General features: G+C 37.2%; 1 pseudogene; it reads right to left on the bottom strand.

Annotated features, from left to right (window-relative positions):
• Positions 1-10,078: 10,078 nt before the first annotated feature.
• On the bottom strand, positions 10,079-10,324 carry LOC115517133 (annotated as a pseudogene).
• Positions 10,325-25,071: the final 14,747 nt, after the last annotated feature.

Genomic DNA, 25,071 nt, shown 5'->3' on the forward strand with positions numbered 1-25,071 from the left:
TCCTCCCTCTATCCTTGTTGGGAAGCTGTTGCTAGCTTCGTGTCTGCTCCATAAGTCACTGCGTTATGCAAATTGAAAAATCTGCCTGTGGCTCCGTGAGGAGAAATCACCCACAAATGTGGATTTCCATGGAAACCAAACGCAAAATGCAATAGGAAGGAAAGAAAGGGGAAATTAGACCTGCAGCTTCGTTTTCATCAGCATCACTGTTTCTCATTATCACCCCTGCCCCATTTCTTTTAATGTGTGAACTTTTAGACCAGAATGATTTCTCTTTTTTTTTTTTTTCTTTTTTCCTGGTGGGGCTCTAGAGTTCACTTTATTCAGTCTAGAAAAGGATGATTTATTTAAAGAACTTATCTTTGTGAAAAGCTATTATATGGAGAATGGCCATTTTCTCATTATTATTAAAGAAAAGCAAGAAAAGTAACCTTCAACCCAGTAGAAGAGATATAGAGAAGCTTTAAAGGAGAACTTTCCAATTGGTAGGAGTATAAAATACTAGATAGGGATTGTAGAAAGGACTGAGAATGTTGTTTCTGGGAACTCCTTTAATTGTAAGATAGTGTGCTAGTCTGTTAGGGCTATGTAACAAAGTACTATACAGACTGAGAGACTTAAACAACAGAAATTTAGGTATTCACAATCCTGGAGGCTGGATTTGTGAGATCAAGGTGTTGACAGGTTAGTTTCTTCTGAGGTGTCTCTACTTGGCTTGCAGACACCTATTTTCTCCCTGTGTCCTCACATGTGGTCTTTGTGCATGTACATCTTATGTTAAAGTCTCCATGGCCATCCCTTGGTCTGTGTTGTGTGCATACAAATTTCCTCTTCTTATAAGGACACCTGTCAGTTTTGGGGGACTTAGGTGGCTCATTTGGTTGAGTACCTGACTCTTGATTTCAGCGAGGTCATGGTTTGGGTTTGTGTGCTCAAGACCCACATTGGGCTCCATGCTGACAGTGCAGAACCTGTTTGGAATTCTCTCTCTCCTCTCTCTGCCCCTCCCCCCTCTCACACACACACTCCATCTCTCAAAATAAAACAAACAAACAAACAAACAAACAAAAAGGACACCTGTCAGTTTGGATTAAGGCCTAGCCACCCTCATTTTAGCTTAATCCTCTCTTAAAAGGCCCAACCTCCAAACACAGTCACATACCGAGGCACTGAGAGTTAGGGCTTCAATATTTGAATTTTTAGGGGACATAATTCAATCCATAACAGATAGATTTCATTTTGAGAACATGATTTAGAATCTAGTAGTGAGAGCTGCAGGAAATCTTTCTTAGAAATATGGCCTCAAAGCTTGATTTTACAGACAGATCATTGAAGCCCAGGACAAGTGACTCAGTGTAGCCCACCCAACGGGGAGGGGTGAGTGAGAGCTCTGCAGACCCCATCTCTCAGCTCTGTTATATGATGTTTTAGATTACATGGAACTCTCTAGAAGAACATGCTTACATCAGTGCAAGACAATATTTTTCTGCCTCTGACACAGGCTACATGTGACTACTTGGCAAATAAATGCTTTTGTGAGTGAGTGATCATGTAGACCTCTCAGAACAAGGATAGGAGGCATGATTCTATGTGGATCAATGGCCTACACAGGATGCACAGGATGTGATTCTTCAGATCAACTTTGGAACATCATCCCCCAAATCCTGCTGCCTGTGATCTGGTAAAGGTCATTCCTGGGGCCTCCTTGCCTCAGCTCACCCTCTAAGGGCTTTGATAAAAGAGATGATAAAGGAGAGAACCAGAACTTCTTCCAGTATGGAACCAGCTGCAAAAGCCTGCACTCACTAAGTCACCGGAAATTGGGATGGTAGCTCCCTAGCACTAAAATGCAAAAGGATTGCTGCAAGGCTTTTTAAAAATGCAGTCCTGTTCAAGAACTTCTGATGCATTCTGGGTTATGGTTTAGGACTAACTCTAACAAGCACCCAGGGTTGAATCTGAATTAGATTATCCTGTGGTCACACCTGAAAGAACAATGATTTAGACCCTCACTGTTCAGAGTGTGGTCCATGGACAAGCAAGTGCAGCATAATCTGGAAGCTGTGAGAAACTCAGAATCTTAGCCCCACCCTAGAGTGACTGAATGAGAACCTGAATTTTCATTCAAGTTTAAGAAGCTCTGCTTTAGCAGACATATCCATGTGGTCTGATGATCTACTTTAGTGATGGTGGGATTGTTCAAATCATTGCATAACAGGATGTTTCAAAGATGCCAAAATGCTTTAGAAATTATCATTAGATACACTGAGAAAGTTACTATCAAGAATTGCAAAGGATAAGAGATTTTATATTAGTTTTAGGTTAATAAATTAGCCTTCCACCATGTCCTATTTCCTGGCAAAAGATGATTCCTGGGTCAGAAACAAGTACAGTAGGCAGCCTGAGCTTCTGGTGCATGTGTGTTCCACTTGCCCCTGTGGACAGTGTGGACAGTGAGTTTGTATCATAGTTGAGGAAACCTGAGCTTACAAAGGAGACATCATCTTTATCCTGGTCAGAAAATAAATCTACCCTCTGCCTCAAAGAGAGACAATATCTCTATCTTCTGAAGTTGTTCGCTATAAAAATACCCTTGACATGAGAGTATGGAACAAAAACTAACTTAAGAGGTGCAGAAAAACCATTAAGAATTCTCCCCCAATAGGTACTGTCTTGAAAGTCCCCTGTTCATCTAGTATCTCTTTCAATATCCTTGCTTACAGAGAAGCTCAGATATGCTAAGGTTTATAGTAAACAAATAGAAAATTAGTTAATAGGACTTAAATCAGACCTATTTTGAGTCTTTTTTAAAAAAAAATTAACGTTTATTTATTTATTTTTTTTTTGAGACAGAGACAGACAGAGCATGAACAGGAGAGGGTCAGAGTGAGGGAGACACCGAATCTGAAACAGGCTCCAGGCTCTGAGCTGTCAGCACAGAGCCCGACGCGGGACTCGAACTCACGGACCGCGAGATCATGACCTGAGCCAAAGTCGGCCGCTTAACGGACTGAGCCACCCAAGCGCCCAAGACCTATTTTGAGTCTTAAGGAAACTTTGGAGGTAAGCAATGCGTATATTTGAAGGTTGTAATTTCCATCTTGCACATTCTACAATACAGATCTGTTAGAATTTGTTTTTACAGAAAGGTAGTGGGTGGGTCAAAACCTGTTCAGATTCCTTTGTCAGCTTAATCATGAGATTAGTTACTTAAAATAATAGAAATTAAAATATTAATAATAGATAATATGATTCTATTTTTAGTACTTTACAGTTATTAATGCGTTTCACATTCATTATTTACTTTAATTCTTAAAACCTGATAGCTTTTTTTTTTTTTTTTTTTTTTTTGTAGTGAAGAAGACACTCAGAGAGACTAAGTAACTTGTTGGAAGTCATAGCTACTTCAGTATAGCCAGATTTCACATCCAGGGGTTGAGACTTTCTAGTAGGGAAATTGTAGCTAACACATTTATTCAGCTAAGGAAAAAAAAAAATGGAACTAGATTTATACTTACAAATAAAAATCAATACCACTAATCTTACCAGGACAGAGAATAACCAAAAAGTACATATGAATTAATTGTTTCCCTTTTACAGCCATTTTTGTGACAACTTAGCACTTTCCAGGGAACATTTTTTTCAACATGCAGAATCATTAACAAGATTTAGTTCTCATGGCATCTGTTCCCCTGGAATCAGGAATCTTGATGGAAAGGGAATCCAGGTGAGTGTTGTTATATTAGAAACCTATCTCTAAATCTATTAAAGAATGCTTCTGAAATACTATAAAAGAGCCTATTGTGGTATGACTTTAACTGCTATAAAGCTTATATACAGGAAGCCTTTATCTAATCAACCACACTGCATAATCACAGGCTTAGTAAATCATATTTAGGAGCAGACTTAAAGCAATTTTTTTAATGTGTCTACACATTATTCTGTCATCATTAATGCTGTCTTCCTCCCATTGTCATTTATCATAGCATAGGGATGGGCTTATCCTATGGTTTTCTACCTACGTAGACATTTTTCTATCATCTATCTATCTATCTATCTATCATCTATCTATTTATTGTACCACACTTTCTCTACCCTCTTTATTTTTCCCTTCCCTTCCTACCTCTCTTCCCCTCCTTTCCTCTCCCTCTTTTCTTCTCTCTTTCCTTCTTATCCCTTGACAGGCACCACAGTAGGTGATAACAAAACAGTGCCTGCTTTCTAGGGTCTTCTAGTCATTAGATTCACACACAGATTCTTGGTACAGCTTCTGGACCATGGCATGTCCCATCTTTAATGTTAAAATAATTTGGGAAGGCCAACAAATGATAATTTTTATTCAGAACTTCTTGTTTGTAGTCACTAGATTTGCTTTTGCCCTGATGTCTTGTTCTTAACATCTTTTCAACTATGTGTTCAAATTATAAACCTCCTTGGAAACCGAAGAATATAGAATCAGTATTGCTGGCTTGAGATTTAGACCTACATCAGAAAGAGGCCTGCCCCAGTGAAGGTGCCTTTGTTATTCAGTAAAAGAGGAAAGACTAAACAGATAGGCAGTAGTTTGTGACTAGCACAACTGAGTCAACATTTTGGTGGTGACTATCATTTTAGAGGTACCTTTGATAGTTGTGTCACTGCCACAGAGCTGCAACATGTGTGGGGAGGAGGAAAGCAAGCAGATAGGAGAAAGGACATAGGAAGGCCAGCACTGTGTAGATGGTGCTTAGGTCTAACCAATTTTCTGAGAGGGTATTGACCCGTTTCTGTGGTTCAGCTCATATGCAACACAGTAGGCCCCAGGTTGGAGCTATTTTAATGTGTACAGCTTCCTTCAATCCCAGCTCCTCACCTCCCCACTCCTCCAAGCTCTGCTGGCTTCCAGAGCTTTTGGAAAGAGGAGCATGAAGCTAATGAGACAGCTTCCTGCATTGTGGGGTGGAAGGGCATACATTAACCCCTGTTTCTCCAACAGGGAAAGAAAGAAGCACAGCAGCATATCCCACACCCTCATGGATAGGACTTCCCTGAGACACACTTTATCTGGAGCAGCATTTCTACAGTTTTGATATGTGCTTGAAAGGATGGGGACCTGGTGAACATGCAAATTCTGTTTCAGTAGTTCTGGATGGTGCTTGAGAATCTGAATTTATTACAGGCTTCCAGGTGATGCTGATGCTGTCAGTACATGGACTGCAATTTAATAGTGAGGGCTAGAGAATCTTTACCTTTAATACTCAAGATTTGTATTTTTAATTTACTTAATTATTATTTTTTAAATGTTTATTTATTTATTTTGAAAGAAAGAGAGAGAGACAGAGAGATATCACACATGAGCAGTGAGAGAGGCAGAGAGTGAGGAGAGAGAATCTCAAGCAGGCTCAGTGCTGTCAGCCCAGAGCCTGACATGGGCTTGATCTCATGAACCTTGAGATCATGACCTGAGCTGAAATCAAGAGTCAGATGCATAACTGACTGAGCCACCCAGGTGCCCTGTAATTATTTATTTATTTTGACAGAGGGAGAGCATGAGTTGGGGGGAGGGGCATAAAGAAAAGGAGAGGGAGAGGGAGAAGGAGAGAGAATGTTAAGCAAGCTCCACAGCCAGTGTGGAGCCTGATTCCAGGCCTATCTCATGACCTTGAGATCATGACCTGAGTGAAAATCAAGAGTTTGATGCTTAACCAACTGAGCCACCCAGGTGGCCCTGTATTTTTAATTTTAAAAAGAGCTTTATTGAGTTATAATTGACATGCAACAAACCACATATTCAAGGAATACAATTTCATAAATTTTGACATCTGTGTATACCTGTGAAACCATCTCCACAATTAAGATAGCAACATTATCTCCAAATTTCTTTATACTCCATTGCACTCCTTCCCATTTGTCTCCAATCTGCCCTGGCAGTCATCATCTGCCCTGTCACTATAATTCCTTTTTTAATTTCTAGAATTTTATATAAATGGAATCAGATTATATCCTCTTTTTTTTCTTTTGGTTTCACCTCTTTCATTGAGTATAATTATTTTGACATTCATTTATGTCATGGCATGAATAAATAGTTCATTCATCTTTTCTGCTGATGGACATTTGGGTTGTTTGCAGCATTTGGTTAAAACCACTTCGAAACTTCATGTACACATTTATGTGGATGTACACTCTCAGTCCTCTTAGGTAAATACCACCTAGGAGTAGAAAGGAATTGTATGGTAGATGAGTTTTTAACTTTTTAATGAACTACTGAACAGTTTTCCAAAAATAATTTCGTATCTATCAGCACTGTATGAGAGTTTTAGTTCCTCTTAATCCTTACTAGCATTTGTTATGGTCACTGTTTTTAAGTTTCCTCTTTCTAGTAAGTGTGTGAGATGGTGTTTCATGGTGGCTTTTAAAATTAAATTTGCATTAGTTTTCATGTCTTAATTTACCAGGCATTTGTGTTCCTTTGTACAGTGCATGTTCAAATATTTGGCACATTTAAGAAAATTGGGTTGTTTTTTTCTTATTTAGTTTTGATAATTCTTTATATATTCTAGATACAAGTCCTTTATCAGATATATGATCTCTGCAGATATTTTTTCTCAGTCTGTGACTTGTCTTTTGATGGGTACAATTGCTAATTTTGATAGAGTCCAATTTATTCATTTAAAAAAATGGATTGTCCTTTTGGTAGCATACATATGTGACTACAAAGATTTTTCTTGTATATATCCTTCTAGAAGTTTATAATAGTAGGTTTTACATTATGACCGATTTTTTATATAGAAGATATATCTTTGTAAAAATGCTGTCCTTTCTGTGCTGATTGCCTTTGTACCTGTCAAAAATCTGTCAGTTATGTGTGGGTATATAATTGGATTCTTTATTCTGTTCTTTTGATTCAATTTTCTCTCTTTATGATAATATCATACTATCTTGATTACTGTGGTTTGGTAATAAGTCTTGAAATCAAGTTTAGTCCCCCACCTTGTTTCTCTTTCAAAGTACTGTTGCATTTATCAAAAGTTATACATGGATTTTTTTGACTGCGTAGAGAGGATAAGAGTGTTGGCATCCCTAATCCCCTTGTTGTTCAAGGGTCAACTGTAGTTTAGGCAGTCCCAGGTCCTCTGCATTTCCATGTGCATATTAGAATCAGTTTGCCAGTGTCTATGAAAAAAATCTGTTGAAATTCTGAATGGAAGTGCATTGGATCTGTAGATCAATTTAGGGACAGTAGGGATATTAACAGTACTGAATCTTCTAACCCATAAGTAAGACACATCTCTCCATATATTTAGGTCTCTCATTCTCCTCAGAAAAGATTGAGATAAACTTTAATCTCTTGAAGTTTGTAACTTTTATTTTAATTTTTGTTGCTGTTTCATAAAGGAAAAGGACAGAAATAAACTCACATACCATTATTCCTGGAGCCAAAAGCCTGACCCTCCTTCTTCAAAGTCATCTCCTTGGCTTCCTTGGAAGAAATAATTTCAATCCTTCTTTCAGTTACTGTTTACCTATCAGAGAAGTAGGTTTTTTCTTTAGTCCACAGAAACGTCATAGGTTCGATTATTTTTCATAATTAATCTAAAAATCCAAGCTGTCATTTTCTTTTTGCTTTTATCTGTGAATTGTAATTTTAGTATTTGGAATATTACTCTATTTTATTTTATCATTAAGTTGGCAATAATGGTAGCTGATTATACAAATGCTCTATAATTAAAGAACAAAGCAAAAGCATCAGTTTAAAGAAATACATTCTGTATCATCAGCAGCCCATTAAAATCCACTGAGTATTTTAAGACATAATAACACTTTTAATTAAGTTACAATGGACTTTTCTACTATAATGAATTTAAACTCTTAGATATACATTAAAGTCTTGCTAAGCAAATCAATTAAAACTACAGAAGGCAGGAAATGATACCCTGGCATTAATAACACTTTATATTATGAAATGACTAGGTTGAGGAGAAGTAGAATTTTTCATTCTATTTCACAGTTAATGTAACTAGCTGCATTTTGCAGTAAAGGGACCGGTTCAGGTATCAAAAGACCTGGGCTTGGAACCCACCTCTGCTTCCTGCAAGCTATTTACCAGGCTAGGACTGACATTTAGTGGATAGAGTGCTGCCTGGCCCTTTTCCTAGACAGAATACGGCCAACAGCACAGGTTCAGAGTCAATCTCATCCTCAGATATTTATTTTCTGTGTAGCCTTGGGTAAGTTGCATACATGTATAATCTTTGGTTTGTTCATCTATAAAATAAGGGTAAAAATAACAGCTATTACACAGGGTTATTGTAAAGATTGGAATACAGAATGCAAGTAATATGTTTAATATAATACCTGGACAAAAATAATTTTCTTCTTTCTTTCTTTCTTTCTTTCTTTCTTTCTCTTCTTCTTCTTCTTCTTCTTCTTCTTCTTCTTCTTCTTCTTCATCACATACTTTCCTCTTAGAACATTGTTATGGAGAACCAGGATTCTTCTCTTGTTTTCCCCCCTATAAATTATTATATTTTGGGGAAAGTGTGTGAGAAATTCTCTGTAGACTCTAAAAGTTGACTTTCTGGTACAACTATGATTTTTTTTATTGTTAGAATCCCTTAAACTTCTGTACTAATTCTTTACATAAGCTGTTTTCAGATTATATTCCATTTTCCAGAATTTAGCAGGGAATGGGCAAGGAAGCCAAACTCAGAGATCATTTATTCAGCATCAAAAGAGTCCTATAATTTTATTTAAAAAAAAGATAGTGGATAAAATATTTTCAAAGTATTTATGATTTTATTTCTTAGTGCTAATCTATGCTACTATGGGCAAATAAGATTTGTCTCTGCTGTGCATTATGTTCTTAGTTCAACTAAAAGTTCAAGTAAACAATTCAAGTATAATTGTGGGTACTATCAGGTGTGGGCAAGAAAAGATACTTGAGTGTTCCTCCTTCCCCATTTAGATAGCATAATAAACCAAAGAAATACTAGAAGGGACAGAGAGATATTCTTTTATTAATAAGATAATTATTAATGAGTATAATAGCAGTCATTAATTTTCAAAGATGTGTCAAAACATGTTTTAATTCCTCATCATTTAGTATGTGCAACACAAGAATTCATCTATCTAATGTAAAGAACAGCTTTTCTTTCTGGAAGATGTTTGGGTCCTGTTGATGCACATTTGGCCCAACTGCGTGCACCTCCAAGGCATGGATTTACCTAGTCACAGGCCATAGGCTCTTCAAGGTCACTATTCACATGTTCCTGCTCTGTCCCAGATCCCTACCTGTATCCTTCCCTGACCAATGTCACAGAGTATCCCAGGATGGAAAGCTCTTTATAAACAATGACAGGTGGAACTAGCAAATGCCAATCAGATTTTCCCTCTTTGAATTGGACAGAAAAATATGGAGGGAGGGTTCAGTCAGTTTCAGGAGAAGGTGCTGAAATGAAGGAGCAAGAGTAGCCATGGGAGACCATGAGGGATCTGGGAATTTGAGTCAGCAGAAATTGCATGAAAACGAACGCTGTTTAGGGAACAGGTGAGGTGTGCAGTTGGGAGAAATAAGAGTGTTATAGAGATGGGGAAACTGAGTGATCATAGAGACTAAAGATGGCCACATCCTACTGCTGCCTTGAGTCCTTAGTGACCTACAGCCGAGATTTCTGGCACAATTGTGGCTTTTAGCTTTGTGCAAGACCCATCTACACACTGTTCCTGAGTTCCTATGAGATTCTGCCTTCCTTCTTTCCACACATCCTGATCATCAAGGCCCCATCATTGGAAATAGACTGAAAACAATTTCCTTCTCTGTTACCCAAATGGCCTAAATAATATAACAGCCATACTTCCATACAAGAGTCAGAATTGTCAAAGAGAAGACCCCCACACACACTCCAGTGTAGCTCAAATGGCTTCATTGGATACTAGAATGTTCTTTCATGTTGTGTTTTGGGTTGAGTTCAATCTGGTTCCCTGGGGGGAACCTGCTGGTTTTGGCTCCTGAAGCTTTTCTGGGAAGAAATTACACATTCGCCTAAGCCTAAAATTGCAAATTTTCACACAGACTCTTTTTTTTTTTTTTTTTTTTTTTAACCAGAACATTTATTGTGTGACTAATCATTGAAATCTTTAAGATGAACTGGATGCTGCAACAGCTACCCTCTTGGGTTTAGGTGCTGTTCCTTCACAGAATCCATGCACTTTCTCTCCTGCTTGACAGGATAACCACATTTGCCACAGGTCAACTTCTGAAGGTGGTAGGTCTAGAGCCACAGCAGTGGCCCAACATGTGTGTCTTATTGCAATGCTTTCCAAATGATGTCATTCCTTTCGTCATCTTGTTTCCATGGCGGAAATTAAAGAGCCAGAGACTCATCTTCATAGCCTTCCTTTCATGGGCAGGAAGTAGTGTAGGTATAAAAACTGTTTTACAGTGGACACAACATAGGCAGTCCTTGCTCTGCATGATAGTACAGGACTGTAAAAATGGCCATGCAAGCTGAAACTATGCAAAGTGGAACACTCAAAGGGACTTTTCTGAAACCTTATAAAATCTTTTTGAAGGGTGCTTGGGTGGCTCAGTCGGTTGAGCATCTAACTTATGATTTTGGCTCAGGTCATGATCTCAGGGTTGTGGGATGGAACCCTGTGTCAAGCGCCACGCTGAGCATAGAGCCAGCTGAAGATACTCTCTTGCTCCCTCTGCCTTTCTCCCCTACTCTCTCTCTCTCTAAAACAAACAAAAAAAATTCTTAGGGGTGCCTGGATGGTTCAGTCAGTTAAGTGTCCAATTTCAGCACAGGTCATGATCTCATGGTTTGTGAGTTTGAGCCCCACGTGGGGCTGTGTTGACAGCTCAGAGCCTGGAGCCTGCTTCAGATTATGTGTCCCCCCCCCCCGACCCTCCCCTGCTAGCACTCTCTCTCAAAAATAAACATTAAAAATTTTTTTAAAAATTCTTCTTAAACATCAAAATTTGTTGAAACATTAAAATATTACACATTTAAGCATTATGATTTTAAGTGTAATCCAAATGTAAACATTTAATTTAATGTAATTAGACATTGCATTTTTAATTTCTTAATTAAAAATTGTAATATAAATTAAATATTGACATTAAATTTTTAATTAAAAATTAACATTCATTGAAACATTCAATTTTGTTGAAACATTAAATGGATAGAGATATGCAATAAATAATAAACTGTACTGTACAATAAATAAAAAGTATACTGTAATAGTTTTTTGTAAATTAATTTTATTATAATTTCAAATTTACAGAAAAAAATGCAAGAATGGTATAAGGTACTTTATTCCATTATTTCCATTTTGTCCCATTTGCTTTATTATTATTGCTTGTTCTCTTTCTCCTCCCTTCCACACCTTTTTAAAATCACCTGAGAGGACGTTTGGGGCCACTAACTGTCTCCAGAGTGTATTTCCTAAGGACAAAGAATCCTCTTAGGCTACCCTTGTAGAATGATCAAAACAAGAAATGTAGAGAACATGGTTTGCATACATTCATCTTTCTAACTTTATTATTTGCCTGGGACTGATGACTTTAGATTTTTAAATTAAAAAAAAAAAAAAACCTGTGGGTATTTAGGAAGACGCCAATACAATATATTTTATAAAAGAAATAATAAGTTTGAAATGGTCATGAATTTTACTTTGCTAATTATATTGTTCCAATCATTTATGCCATAATGCTATATTTTATGATGTATACATGACAGTTTGAAGAATTGCTGTTGGGAGATTCTAGGGGAAGGATCCACAGTTAGGAGTAGCAGTAGCGGGCTGAGTGCCCGTGACCGTGGATTTGTTGCAGTAGGAATCTTCAGGAGGGAGGAAGCCGCTTGTGAATCGTGAAGGAACACAAAGCAATGCAACTATACTGGATTTGACTGCCCCAGTAGGAGATGTATTCAGTGACTGGCACGGAGGAACTGCTCAAATATGTTTCCTCTATGAAAGAATGGGTTTTCCCCCCAGATGATTAGGTTGAAAATGGGCCATGTGGAAGGCAGTAAAGTTAGGCGGGGAGGCAGACTGGATAAGTAAGGATGGTCTGAGGGACCATCTTGAACTCCTGGTGAGCTGCTGTATCGTCCAGGGAGAGATGATGTAACCTGAGCTCTTCAAACATGTTTTTTATTCCTTAAGGATCTAAAAGGTGGAATGGGTTTTCATTTTTAAGAAATTATTCTGTGAAGACTGGTGTATATTGGGCAAAGAGCATGAAGAACCGGGAGCAACACTGCCTGGCTCCCTGTCCCTCTGGCTCCTCACCTCAGAGAGCCCCAGCCACTTTCAGCTGCCAGTGTTTGCAGCCTTCTGGGCGAGGGCTTTCTCCAGGTCCCCTGGGGCTCCTATATTCTTTATCGGCTGCCCTCCCTTCCCTGTCTCACTGCCCCACTCCCCTGCTGGTGTTCACCAGTCACACGTTTCCAAGTTCACTCCTTGCACTTGAAAACTTGCCTTCTGGGAATACCCAAATTAAGACAAATGGTAATTTTTATGATTCGTTTAGCCTCATCAGTCTTTGTAAACAAGCATTGCTGGGGGAAGAAGGTGAGGGATGTACAAGCTGAAAAGTCATATTTGGATGGTTCCATCAGTATTTGAAGATGTCATATAAGTAATTTATCACATTCTGCTTGTTCAGGCCATAGAAATGTGTTTCAGCAAATCTGTGGAGCATGGAGGGGATACTGCACAGTTCAAAAGCCCTGACTCTATAGTCAACTGGATGTACTGAGACCAATGAATGATCTTCCAGTCACTAATTGCCACAAATAATATTAAATTCCAACTCCTCCTGCAGGTATAACTTGGAGATCCACCACTTGGGCTAACTGGTTGAGAAGACAGGTTCCCTGGGGGCAACCTGTCACGGGTCCCCGCCATGAGCGTAAAGTTGTGTTTGTTACAATGACAATCATGTTTTCTGTCAGAGAGGTGGAGGCTAGATTTATAAGTAATAATACTAGTAACAATAACAATTATCCAGAGATAATTGTGTTTCCAACAAAGATCACACATTTCCTCCAGGAAACATTTACTTCAAGTAAAGCCCTATCTAGGCTTTGTGCTTTTCTTCTTGGGTCCCACACTGTCTTATATTTGCCATATCATTGTTCTTAATCCTTTAAATTGTAAAGGATATTTTATTTATCTATTCCCAAGGATACTCCTTTACACTCCTTGAAAGCAATCATGTTATCTTTCTGTGTTGTATCATTGGCACAGAGCTGGTCTCTTAAAAGGTATAAACAAATAAATATAGAACTGTAACAGGTGAAATCAATGGGGAAAGACCTGTTCCTGGACAAAAACTGGCAAACATTTGAACTATAATGAAGCAAAGCTCCTTTAAACCTCACAATAAAAAACAAAGTCAGGGGCGCCTGGGTGGCGCAGTTGGTTAAGCGTCCGACTTCAGCCAGGTCACGATCTCACGGTCCGTGAGTTCGAGCCCCGCATCGGGCTCTGGGCTGATGGCTCAGAGCCTGGAGCCTGTTTCCGATTCTGTGTCTCCCTCTCTCTCTGCCCCTCCCCCGTTCATGCTCTGTCTCTCTCTGTCCCAAAAATAAATAAACGTTGAAAAAAAAAAATTAAAAAAAAAACAAACCAAAGTCATATTATCAACAAGGGTTAAAGTTTGTAAATGCCACATTTTATGTTCAGAGAAGTTGTCATTCATGTGGGAAAGCAACAGAAAGCCAATTTTAGACTTTGAGAGGTTCAGAAATCACACTGGTCAGAAATCCTTTAAAAATTGCTTCCAGTTGTATGCCAAATAACAGAAAGACGACACAAATTTAATCACAATAAAAGAATGTAATGCCATAAAAAGATGAGTAATAAAAATCTAAAAAAAAAAAACCGGAAATGTAACATTGATTCTGTTATCTAATCTACAGACTATATTCAAATTTCCTCACCTGTCCCAATAATATTCTCTATAGATATTTACCCCAATGCAGGATCCAGTCCAAGATCATGCATTGTTTTCAAGGGTCACATCCCTTTAGTTTTTATTTTTTTTAATCTGGAACAGTTCTGTAGTCTTTTCCTTGTTTTTTTTTCTTCCTTCAATTTAATTTTTCCAACTTTATTGGGGGTATACTGACATATAACATTGTGTAAGTTTAAGGTGTACATTGTAATTTAAAATACTAGAAATATTAAGAACTAAAGTGTTTGTTTCACTGTAGAAAGCTTTCCAAGGATCAGTTTGAACAGCACCTGCCTTCTCCTCATGTTATAGTTTATAATACAGAATGAGCATCTTTTTCTATGCCTTGGCAAACTGTCACAGTCCTTTCTGTTTGGATAACTTCTACATTTCATTCTTTGTATTTTCAATGCTGTGCAATATCTCCTGTCATAGAAATTTTTTTGCACACCTTACTTTTTCTGAGATACTTTTCCTCCTCTTTGTCACAGATACTTTCCTAATATATGCCAATAAGTTCTCCTTCACTAGGATTATCTGGCTGCACATCTAGAGTTTCACAAATAACAGTCATCCCCAACATTCCCCTGGTCAGCTATTTCCTCTATAACTGTATTCACTTTCAATTCTAATTCCCCTTCCACTTTACCACTTTTCATTTATTTTGAACTTTCATCTTTGCACATTAATTTTTGTTGGCCAATTCCCTCTTTCAATGACCCATTTTTGTAAAATGTCCAAGGTGGGTTTATCACTGGGAGATAAAGAAGCAGTACAGTTATATCCTTTGCTGTTTGAGTGTGACCTGATAACAAATGCTCAGTGACCCATTACCAGCAGACTTGATCATGCTGCACAGCTATTATTTATGGGGTGGTTTGCAGACTGTAGAGCTAGCAGCAGAATTTGCCTTTTATGCAATTATTAACAGTCAATAAACCAGGTAACTAAAATTCACACAAGAATGTGTGCATGTGAACCATGCAATGTATAGACTGACTGTGTCTGACCCCAATTTCCTTAATCTCACAACTACTGACAACTTTTTCAAAGATGAAAGTGCTCTGAGACAGTGGTATACAATATTTCACACCAAGGATGACCCAGAAATTGCATAACATGTGGCTGATGAAGCAGTATATGCCAAAGAATCAGCGCTATCTAGGAGATCAATTTGAGCTCTATATTGTTAGCTTCTTTCTGCTGGTTTTCTATGAACCATGTTAATGTTATGATTGTCATCTCTATTAGGTTGTGTCTGTTGGGGTGGAGACAGTGAACCTAGAAATCACTGCTCAGAGGGGACACCTTCTATGTGGGAGACAAACTATCACATGCTTAACCAAGCCAGTTCTGTAACTCTCTCTCAAAACATATAATTGTCAGACCAGTTCACTAAAAAAATCATAAAATTGCTCAGTGATACTAAATTTTTACAAACTTCATTTTACATTTCATTCTACAAAGAAGGCCTCAGGAGTTCTTTCAGAGATTAATTTAGAAGAGACTTTCTTCTTCATGCTAGATTTGAAGTTCCATGTGCATGACAGCTGCTTTTGAACCAATCTAATGGGAAATAATCATAGGTAGAGTATTATTTTCAGCTACACAATACCTAAGTGGACATTACTCAATCTATAGCATCAGTAGTAAATTGCTTTCTTGCTGTTCCCATTAAAAAAAAAAATAAAAAAATAAAGCCAACATCCCTTGGTTCATTTGTTCCCCATCCATTTGGTTTAATCAAGAGATCTTTTTGAACGAGGATTACATACGTCTAGCTATTGAGGGGCACCTGGGTGGCTTGGTTGGTTGAGGGTCCGATTTCAGCTCAGGTCATGATCTCATGGTTCGTGAGTTTGAGCCTGAGCCCCTGTAGGGCTCTGTGCTGACAGCTCAGTGCCTGCTTCAGATTCTGTGTCCCTCTCCCCCGCCCCTCCCTTACTCACTCTCTTTCTCTCTCTCTCTCAAGAAAATAAATAAACATTATATATATATATACCTATATATATGCACATATACATATATATACACATATACATATATATGTACATATACATACATACATATATATACACATATATATAATATGTTTAGTTATAGAGAATTAAAGGTCTTAGAATATTTCTGGGAAAATTATGACTCCTTCATAAAAAGTGTCTTGTTGTCAGGGCACCTGAGTGTCTCAGTCAGTTGAACATCCAACTCTTGATTTCAGCTCAGGTCATGATCCCAGGGCTATGAGATCAAGCCGCATGTCAGGGCTGAGTGTGGAGCCTGCTTAGGATTCTCTCTCTCTACCTCTGCCTCTCTCCCCCATTCTCTCTCTCTCTCTCTCTCTCAAATGAAAAAAAAAAACCTGTTTTATTGTCTTTAAATTGTATATAAAATAGATACAAAAGAGTATCATAAAATCTATGTAAAATAAAATAATTATATGTGATAAACATTCTGTGCAGGCAACTTAATTTAGGAAAAAGAATGTGACAGTTACATGTAACATTTCCTAAGATTTTCTCCTTGCTCCCAATTCATTCCCATCCCTGCCCTCCAGCGTCAAAGGAAACTACTGTGCAGAATTCTGTGATTATTATTATTATTTTACCTTTCTTTATAATATTAACACATATATTTGTGCCTCCATATACTGCATTGTGTAGTTTTGCCTATATTTTCTCCAGGGTTGTTAGGTATGGTTGACATACATTGTGTAAGCTTGTTAATTGTTGTTATACATCAATTATTAATTGACATATAACATTGTGATGATTTGGTATACTTATGTATTGTGAAATGTTTAACACAATAACATTTAGTTAACAACACCATCATCTCACATAATTACCATTTCTTTTTTGTGGTGAGAGCATTTAAGATCTGTTCTGATAGTAACTGTCAAGTATATAACACAGTATGAAGTGTAGTTATATACTGTACATTAGGTTTCCAGAATTCATTGGTCTTATAACTGAAACATTTGTAACCTTTGTCCAACATCTCCCATTTCACCTACTCCCAGCCTATGGAAACCACCATTTTACTCTCTTTTTCTATGAATTTAGCTTTTTGAAATCATACATGTGAGATCATACAGTGTTTTTCTTTCTCTGACTTATTTCACTTTGCCTAATGTCCTCAAGATCTATTCATGTTATTGCAAATTAAAGAATATCCTTTTTTCTTATGGCTGAATGACATTCCAGTGTGTGTGTGTGTGTGTGTGTGTGTGTGTGTGTGGTGTGTGTGTACTACATCTTCATTACCCATTCATCTATAGAAGGACATTTAGGTTGTTTCTGTATCTTGGCTATTGTGAATAATGCTGCACTGAACATGAGAGTGCATATACCTTTCTGAGATCCTGGTTTCATTTTCTTCAGATATATACCCAGAAGTAGGATTTCTGAATCATATAATAGTTCTATTTTTAATTTTTTGAGGAACTTCAGTACTGTTTCCAAAGTGGCTGTACCAATTTACATTCCCATCAATAGTGTACACATCCTCACCAACACTTGTCTTGTTATGTCTTGTCTTTTTGATAATAACCATTCCAACAGATGTGAAGTGTTTTATCATGGTTTTGATTTGTGTTTTCCTGATGACTAGTGGTAATCTTTTCATTTACCTATTTGTATGTCTTTTTTGGAAGAATGTGTTTTCAGTTCCTTTGCTCATTTTTTAATTGAATTTTTTAGGGTTTGTTTTGCTATTGAATTTATGAGTTCCTTATAATTTTGGATATTAAACCCTTATCAGATACATGGTTTGCAAATATTTTCCAACTCCATAGATTATCTGTTCATTTTTTGATTGTTTATTTTGCAGTGCAGAGCTTTTTAGTTTGATATAGTCCCATTTGTTTATTTTTTCTTTTGTTGCTTGTGCTTTTGGTGTTATATCAAAAAAATTATTGCAAAAACCAAAGTCAAGGAGTTTTTATCCCCTGTTTTCTTCCAGGACTATTGTGATTTCAGGTCTTATAGGTAAGTCTTTTACTCATTTTGAATTACTTCTTTTTTTTTTTAACGTTTATTTATTTTTGAGACAGAGAGAGAGAGACAGAGCATGAACGGGGGAGGAGCAGAGAGAGAGGGAGACACAGAATCAGAAGCAGGCTCCAGGCTCTGAGCCATCAGCCCAGAGCCCGATGCGGGGCTCGAACTCACGGACCGCGAGATCGCGAGATCGTGACCTGAGCTGAAGTCGGACGCTTAACCGACTGAGCCACCCAGGCGCCCCTTGAATTACTTCTTGTAAATGGTGTAAGTTATCGGTTCAATTTCATTCTTTTGCATGTAGTTCTCCGGTTTTCCCAGCACCATTTGTTGAAGAGACTATTTCCCTAGTGAGTATTCTTGGCTCCATTGTCCTTAGTTGACTTTATATGTAGGGTTATTTCTGGGCTGTTGATTCTGTTTGTTTGGTCTATGGGTCTATTTTTATCCCCGTATCGTCGTGTTTTGATTATTATAGCTTGGTATTACGGTTTGAAAGTGTGATGTGTCCAGCTTTGTGGTTTCTCAGAATTGTTTTGGCTATTCACAGCCTTTTCTAATTCTGTACAAATTTTAGCATTGTTTTTCCTATTTCTGTGAAAAATGCCATTAGAATTTTGATAGGAATTGCATTGAATTTATAGATGGCTTTGGGTAGCATGGACATTTTTAACAATATTAATTATTCTGAACACTGAACATGGTATGTCTTTCCATTTATTTGTGTCTTCCATTTCTTTCATCCAAGTCTTATAGTTTCCAATGTACAGATTTTTTACCTCCTTAGTTAAATTTATTCTTACATATTTTATTGTTTGTATTGCTATTGTGAATAGATGTTTTCTTTATTTCTTTTACAGATATTTCACTGTTATTGTACAGAAACACAACTGATTTCTGTATCTTGATTTTGAATACTGCTACTTTACTGAATTCATTGATTAGTTTTAAAAGTATTTTGTCTTTGGGATTTTCTCCATATAAGAATATATCATATGCAAAAAAGAAAATTTTATTTCTTTTTTTATGATTTGGATGCTTTTATTGTTTTTTTCTTTCCTTGATTTCCCTGACTAGGATGTCTAGTACTATGTTGGATAGGAGTGGTTAAAATAGGCACCCTTGTCTTGTTCCTGATCTTAGGGAAAAACCTTTCAACCTTTCATTGTTGAATGCATAATTTATAGTAGTCATATGTTCTATATATGTTCCTTAGGTCAAACTTTTAAATTTTGCTTTTCAAATGTTCTATTGCCTACTTATATATTTTTGTCTCTTTGATATATCTCTGAAAGAGATATGTTAACATCCTCTATTAGTATGGCTTGATATATTTTGAGATTATGTTATTAGGTATACAATTTTAGAGCTGTTATATATCCCTGGTCTATTGGATGTCTTTGCATTATTTAATACCCTTTTTTTCTCTTATAAATGCTTTTTGCCATTAAAATATATTCAGTCTGATATTGATATAACTACATCAGCCTGAATGGCTCTGTTAATTTCTAGTAGTGGGACCTTGTGTTACTTAATTACTCTCTTTACTCCAATTTCTTTATCTACAAAATGGGTAGAACAATAAGACCAACATCACAATCTCATTTATTCATTCTTTTCTTCATTTGTTTACTGCATATTTATTAAACATCTATCATGTGTTAGGGCTTGTTCTGTGCTTGGGAGAAATAGCTGCAAACAAAAATTCCAGTCCTTGTGGAACTTAGATTTTAGTATAGATTATTGTTAGAACTAAATGGGTTAATATATGTAAACTGTATACAATACTGACCTAGCACATGGTGAGTAATCACTATATGCTACTTATTATGATTATTATTACTCCTTTTTCTTGTTTTTTTTCCCCCTAATATGTAGGTGTCCTATTTTGGATGTGTCCCTTAAACAGTATACAGTTGGATTTGGTTATTTATCCAGTCTGATGTTTATTTTTCTTTATCATTTTTGGTATTTATTCCATTTTCATTTATTGTTATTACTAGTATATTTGGACTTATTTTTCCTAATTTTCCCCAGTCCTTTTCTCCTCTTTTGATTATTTATTATCTTAAAGTTGGGAAAAAGTTCAAGAGACCTTAAACCAGTTTGGGGGATATTTTCTTTGTAAATTGTCCATATGGTGATTTGGTTTTAGAATATAACATTTATTGTGACTTGGGGTCTTTATAGAAACTTCCATTTTAACATGTTATTACATAAGAAGGTTCTTAAGTGATCCTTCATATCTAGTTGATTAAGGGTGTTGGTTAGTTCAATTGTGTCCTTACCAATTTTCTGCCTGCTGGATTTGTCCTTTTCTGATAGAGGGGTGTTGAAGTCTCCAACTATAAAAGTGGATTCATCTATTTCTCCTCACAATTCTATCAGTTTTTGTGTCATGAATTTGATGCTCTGTTTTTGGGATATACATGTTAAAAATTGTTGTCTTGGAGAATTGACCAGTTTATCATTGTATGCTGACTCTCCTTATTCCTGATAACTTTCTGTGGGAGGAGCCAATATGGCAGAACAGCATGGAAGTTTTTTTGTGTGTCTTACATCCATGAAATACAGTTAGACCAACACCAAACCATCCTACACACCTAGAAAAGTGATTGGAGGATTAACACAACAATCTGCACAATCTGAACCACAGAATTCAGCAGATACTCAGTGTGGGAGGTGAATTTGGGGAGCAAGAAGCTGCAAAAGGTAGGGAACCACTTTTACAGGCAGAGAGAGGATGGAGACTGGGGAAGGGAGTAGAATATGGGAAAAGCACCCCTTCCCCAAAAGCAGCTGGAGAGAAAGTGGAAAATTGGAAACAGTCGCAGGGACTAAACTAAAAAGGGAGAATGGAGAAAGAAGAAAGGAGAGGGTTTAAATTCCATTAAAACTGTAAACAAGGGGACCACAAAGGCTGCAACTCTGCAGCTTGGTAACTGGTGGCAGTGTTCTGGTCGGAAGGGCGAATCCCCAAGAACAGAGTGGGGTCCAGGAGGTTCTTGGGCCACATGGGGAAAAGCAGTTCCATTGCTGGAAGTACATTTGGTAGAGACTGTTGAAGCCACCTGGTCCCAGCAGACCCCAGAAAATGGCCACATTCTCTGGTGCTGGAACAAGGTCATTAAGGGTGAAGCCTGGTGCCAGATGTGTGTTGTGATTTTCCATAATCCCTGAAATGCTGCTGCTACACTGCCTTGCAAACTTTTTATGGGACGGGCTGGCACCTGGACGTAGTCTTGGGGCACCGGCAGCAGCAGGGTCCAGCAAGCATTCCTGGGTGCAGCAGACATCCGGCCATTGCTCAGTGAGACCCTCCCGCAGAGGGGCAGAATGGGTCACAGTCCTTCAGAAGTAAGGGGCTGGGGAAAACAGCTGCATCTGAGACAAAACTTGGGAGAGAGGTACTGCTTAGGGTGTGGTCGCAGAGAGTGAAAACGCGGGGAGTGGACAAAAGCTGAAGACAGAGTTAGGGTGCGCGATTGCTGATCTGGCAGAACGGACTGGGTAGCTGGGTGGCGCCATTTTCACTGCTCCCACGCATGAGCATATGCAGCTATGAGCACCGCAAAAATCCACCCGAGTAGACTAGCTGCGCCATCTAGTGGAGAGCAGAGCTGTTACACTGAGCCCCACCCAACTGGGCCAACTTGGCTCTTCAAGAACACAAGTCTCACCACCGGCTTAATTTATGGACTATAAAGCGCTACATAGACTGACTTCTAGGGGAAAACAAAGTAATTTCAGTCCTACTTCAATCTGTTAGCAGGTTCATCTATTCAATTTTCTTTCTTTTCTTTTTCTTTCTTTCTTTCTTTCTTTCTTTCTTTCTTCATCTTTTTTCTTTTTCTCTTAAAATTCATTTTGAATTTCAATTTTTATTAAGAATATTTTTCTTTAATTTTTATTACTATATTTTTTACTTTTGTGTAAATTTTTTCAAATTCTATTTTACCTCCATTTTATTTTAGTCTACTTCAGTGTATTCACCTTTTCAAATTTTCAAACAATTTCATTTTTATTTCTTTCTTTTTCTTTTTTCTCTTTTTCATTTCTCTTCTTTTTCTTGAATGCTGAAAGAGAAAAACTTCATTTTTACTTTAAATTTCTACTAAAAATATTTCTTTAATTTTTGTCTACTGCATTCTTAACTTTTGTGTATATTTTTTCAAGTTCTATTTTACCCACATCATCTCATTTTAGTCTTCTTCAGTGTATTCATTTTTTTCAAATTCTCACACTATTTACTTTTTTTTTTCTCTCCCTCCCTTTTTTTTGTTTAATCTGTGAAACCACTTTCAACACCCAGACAAAAACATACCTAGGATCTAGCATCATCTATTTGATTTGTGTGTGTGTGTGTTTAATTTTAATTTTAATATTTTTTTTAATTTTAATGTTTTTAATTTCAATTTTTCTACCTCATTAATTCCTTTTCTCCCTTCAAAATGACAAAACAAAGGAATTAACCCCAAAAGAAAGAGCACAAAGAAACGACAGCCAGGGATTTAACCAACACAGTTACAAACAAGATGTCTGAACCAGAATTTAGAATCACGATAATAAGAATGCCAGCTGGAGTCAAAAATAGATTAGAATCCCTTTCCGCAGAGATAAAAGAAGTAAAAAATAGCCAGAATGAAATTAAAAATGCTATAACTGAGCTGCAATCACAGATGGATGCAGCGGCGGCAAGGATGGATGAGGCAGAACAGAGAATCAGTGATATAAAGGACAAACTTATAGAGAATAATGGAGCAGAAAAAAAAGAGGTAGATTAAAGCAAAAAGCACGATTTAAGAATTAGAGAAATCAAGGACTCATTAAAAAGGAACAATATCAGAATCATAGAGGTCCCAGAAGAGGAAGAGAGAGAAATAGGGACAGAAGGATTATGTGAGCAAATCATAGCGGAAAACTTTCCCAATGTGCAGAAAGACACAGACATCAAAATCCAGGAAGCACAGAGGACCCCCATTAGATTCAACAAAAACCGGCCATCAACAATGCATATCATAGTCAAATTCACAGAATACTCAGGCAAGGAAAGAATCATGAAAGCAGCAAGGGAAAAAAGTTCCTACCTATATGGGAAGACAGACCAGGTTTGCAGCAGACCTATCCACAGAAACTTGGCAGGCCAGAAAGGAGTGGCAGGATATATTCAGTGTGCTGAATCAGAAAAATATGCAGCCAAGAATTCTTTTCCAGCAAGGCTGTCATTCAAAATAGACAGATAAAAATTTTCCCAGACAAACAAAAATTAAAGGAGTTTGTGACCACTAAACCAGTCCTGCAAGAAATTTTAAGGGGGACTCTCTGAGGGGAAAAAAGATAAATATATATGTGTATATATATGTGTGTATATATATATATATATATCAACAAAGATTAGAAAGGACCTGAGAACACCACCAGAAACTCCAACTCCACAAGCATCATAATGGCAATAAATTCATATCTTTCAGTACTCACTCAAAACGTCAATGGACTCAATGCTCCAATCAAAAGAAATAGGGTAACAGAATGGATAAGAAAACAATATCCACCTATATGCTGTTTACAAGAGACCCGCTTTAGACCTAAAGACACCTTCATATTGAAAGTAAGGGGATGGAGAACCATCTATCATGCTAATGGTCAACAAAAGAAAACCAGAGTAGCCATACTTATATCAGACAATCTAGACTTTAATAAAGACTGTATCCAGAGATGCAGAAGGGAATTATATTGTAATCAAGGAGTCTATCCACCAAGAAGACCTAACAATTGTAAACATTTATGTGCCAAATGTGGGAGTACCCAAATATATAAATCAATTAATCACAAACATAAAGAAACTCATAGATAGTAATGCCATGATAGTAGGAGCTTCAACACCCCACTCACAACAATGGACAGATCATCTAATCAAAAAATCAACAAGGAAACAATGGCTTTGAATGACACACTGGACCAGATGGACTTAACAGATATATTCAGAACATTTCATCCTAAAGCAGCAGAATATACATTTTTCTCTAGTGCACATGGAATGCTCTCCAGAATAGACCATATACTGGGACACAAATCAGCCCTAAGTTAAGTACAAAAAGATCGAGATCATACCATGCATATTTTCAGACCACAACACTATGAAACTCGAAATCAACACAAGAAAAAATTTGAAAGGTAACAAATGCTTGGAGACTGAAGAACATCCTACTAAAGAATGAATGGGCTAACCAAGCAGTTAAAGAGGAAATTAAAAAGTATATGGAAGTCAGTGAAAATGATAACACCACAACCTGTTAACTTTCTGTGCTCTACAGTCTGTTTTGTCCAAACTTAATATTTTCACTTTCTTTTGATTAGTGTTGGCACAGTATATCTTTCTCCATCCATTTATTTTTAATCTATGTGTGTATTTATATTTAATGTGGGTTTCTTTTAGGCAAAATATAGTTGGGTTCTGCTTTCTTGACTCATTCTGACAATCTGTCTTTTAATTGGTTCAAGCTATTGACAAACAAAAGTAATTACTGATATAGTTGTATTAATAGCAACCATATATGTTACTGTTTTTGATTTGTTACGCTTGTTCTTTGTTCTTATTTTTGTTATTCACTTTTTCTGCCTTTTGTGGTTTAATTGAACATTTTAAATTACTCCATTTTCTTTCTTTACTTAACATATCAGTTGTACTTTGTTTTTACTTTTTTAGTGTTTACCACAGAGTTTGCAATATACATTTACAATTTATCCAAGTCTACTTTCAAATAACACTATGCTGCACAATGGGTAGTGCAGATATCTTTTTTTTTTTTTTTATAAATTTTTTTTTTTCAACGTTTATTTATTTTTGGGACAGAGAGAGACAGAGCATGAATGGGGGAGGGCCAGAGAGAGAGGGAGACACAGAATCGGAAACAGGCTCCAGGCTCTGAGCCATCAGCCCAGAGCCCGACGCGGGGCTCGAACTCACGGACCGTGAGATCGTGACCTGGCTGAAGTCAGACGCTTAACCGACTGCGCCACCCAGGCGCCCCGGGTAGTGCAGATATCTTATATAAGAAAATAATTTTAATTTCTCCCTCTCATCCCTTGTGTCATTCATTTTACATATACATATATATTTTACCT

This window comes from Lynx canadensis, chromosome B3 (genome assembly GCF_007474595.2).
Source record: "Lynx canadensis isolate LIC74 chromosome B3, mLynCan4.pri.v2, whole genome shotgun sequence".
Classification (NCBI taxonomy): Eukaryota; Metazoa; Chordata; class Mammalia; order Carnivora; family Felidae; genus Lynx; species Lynx canadensis.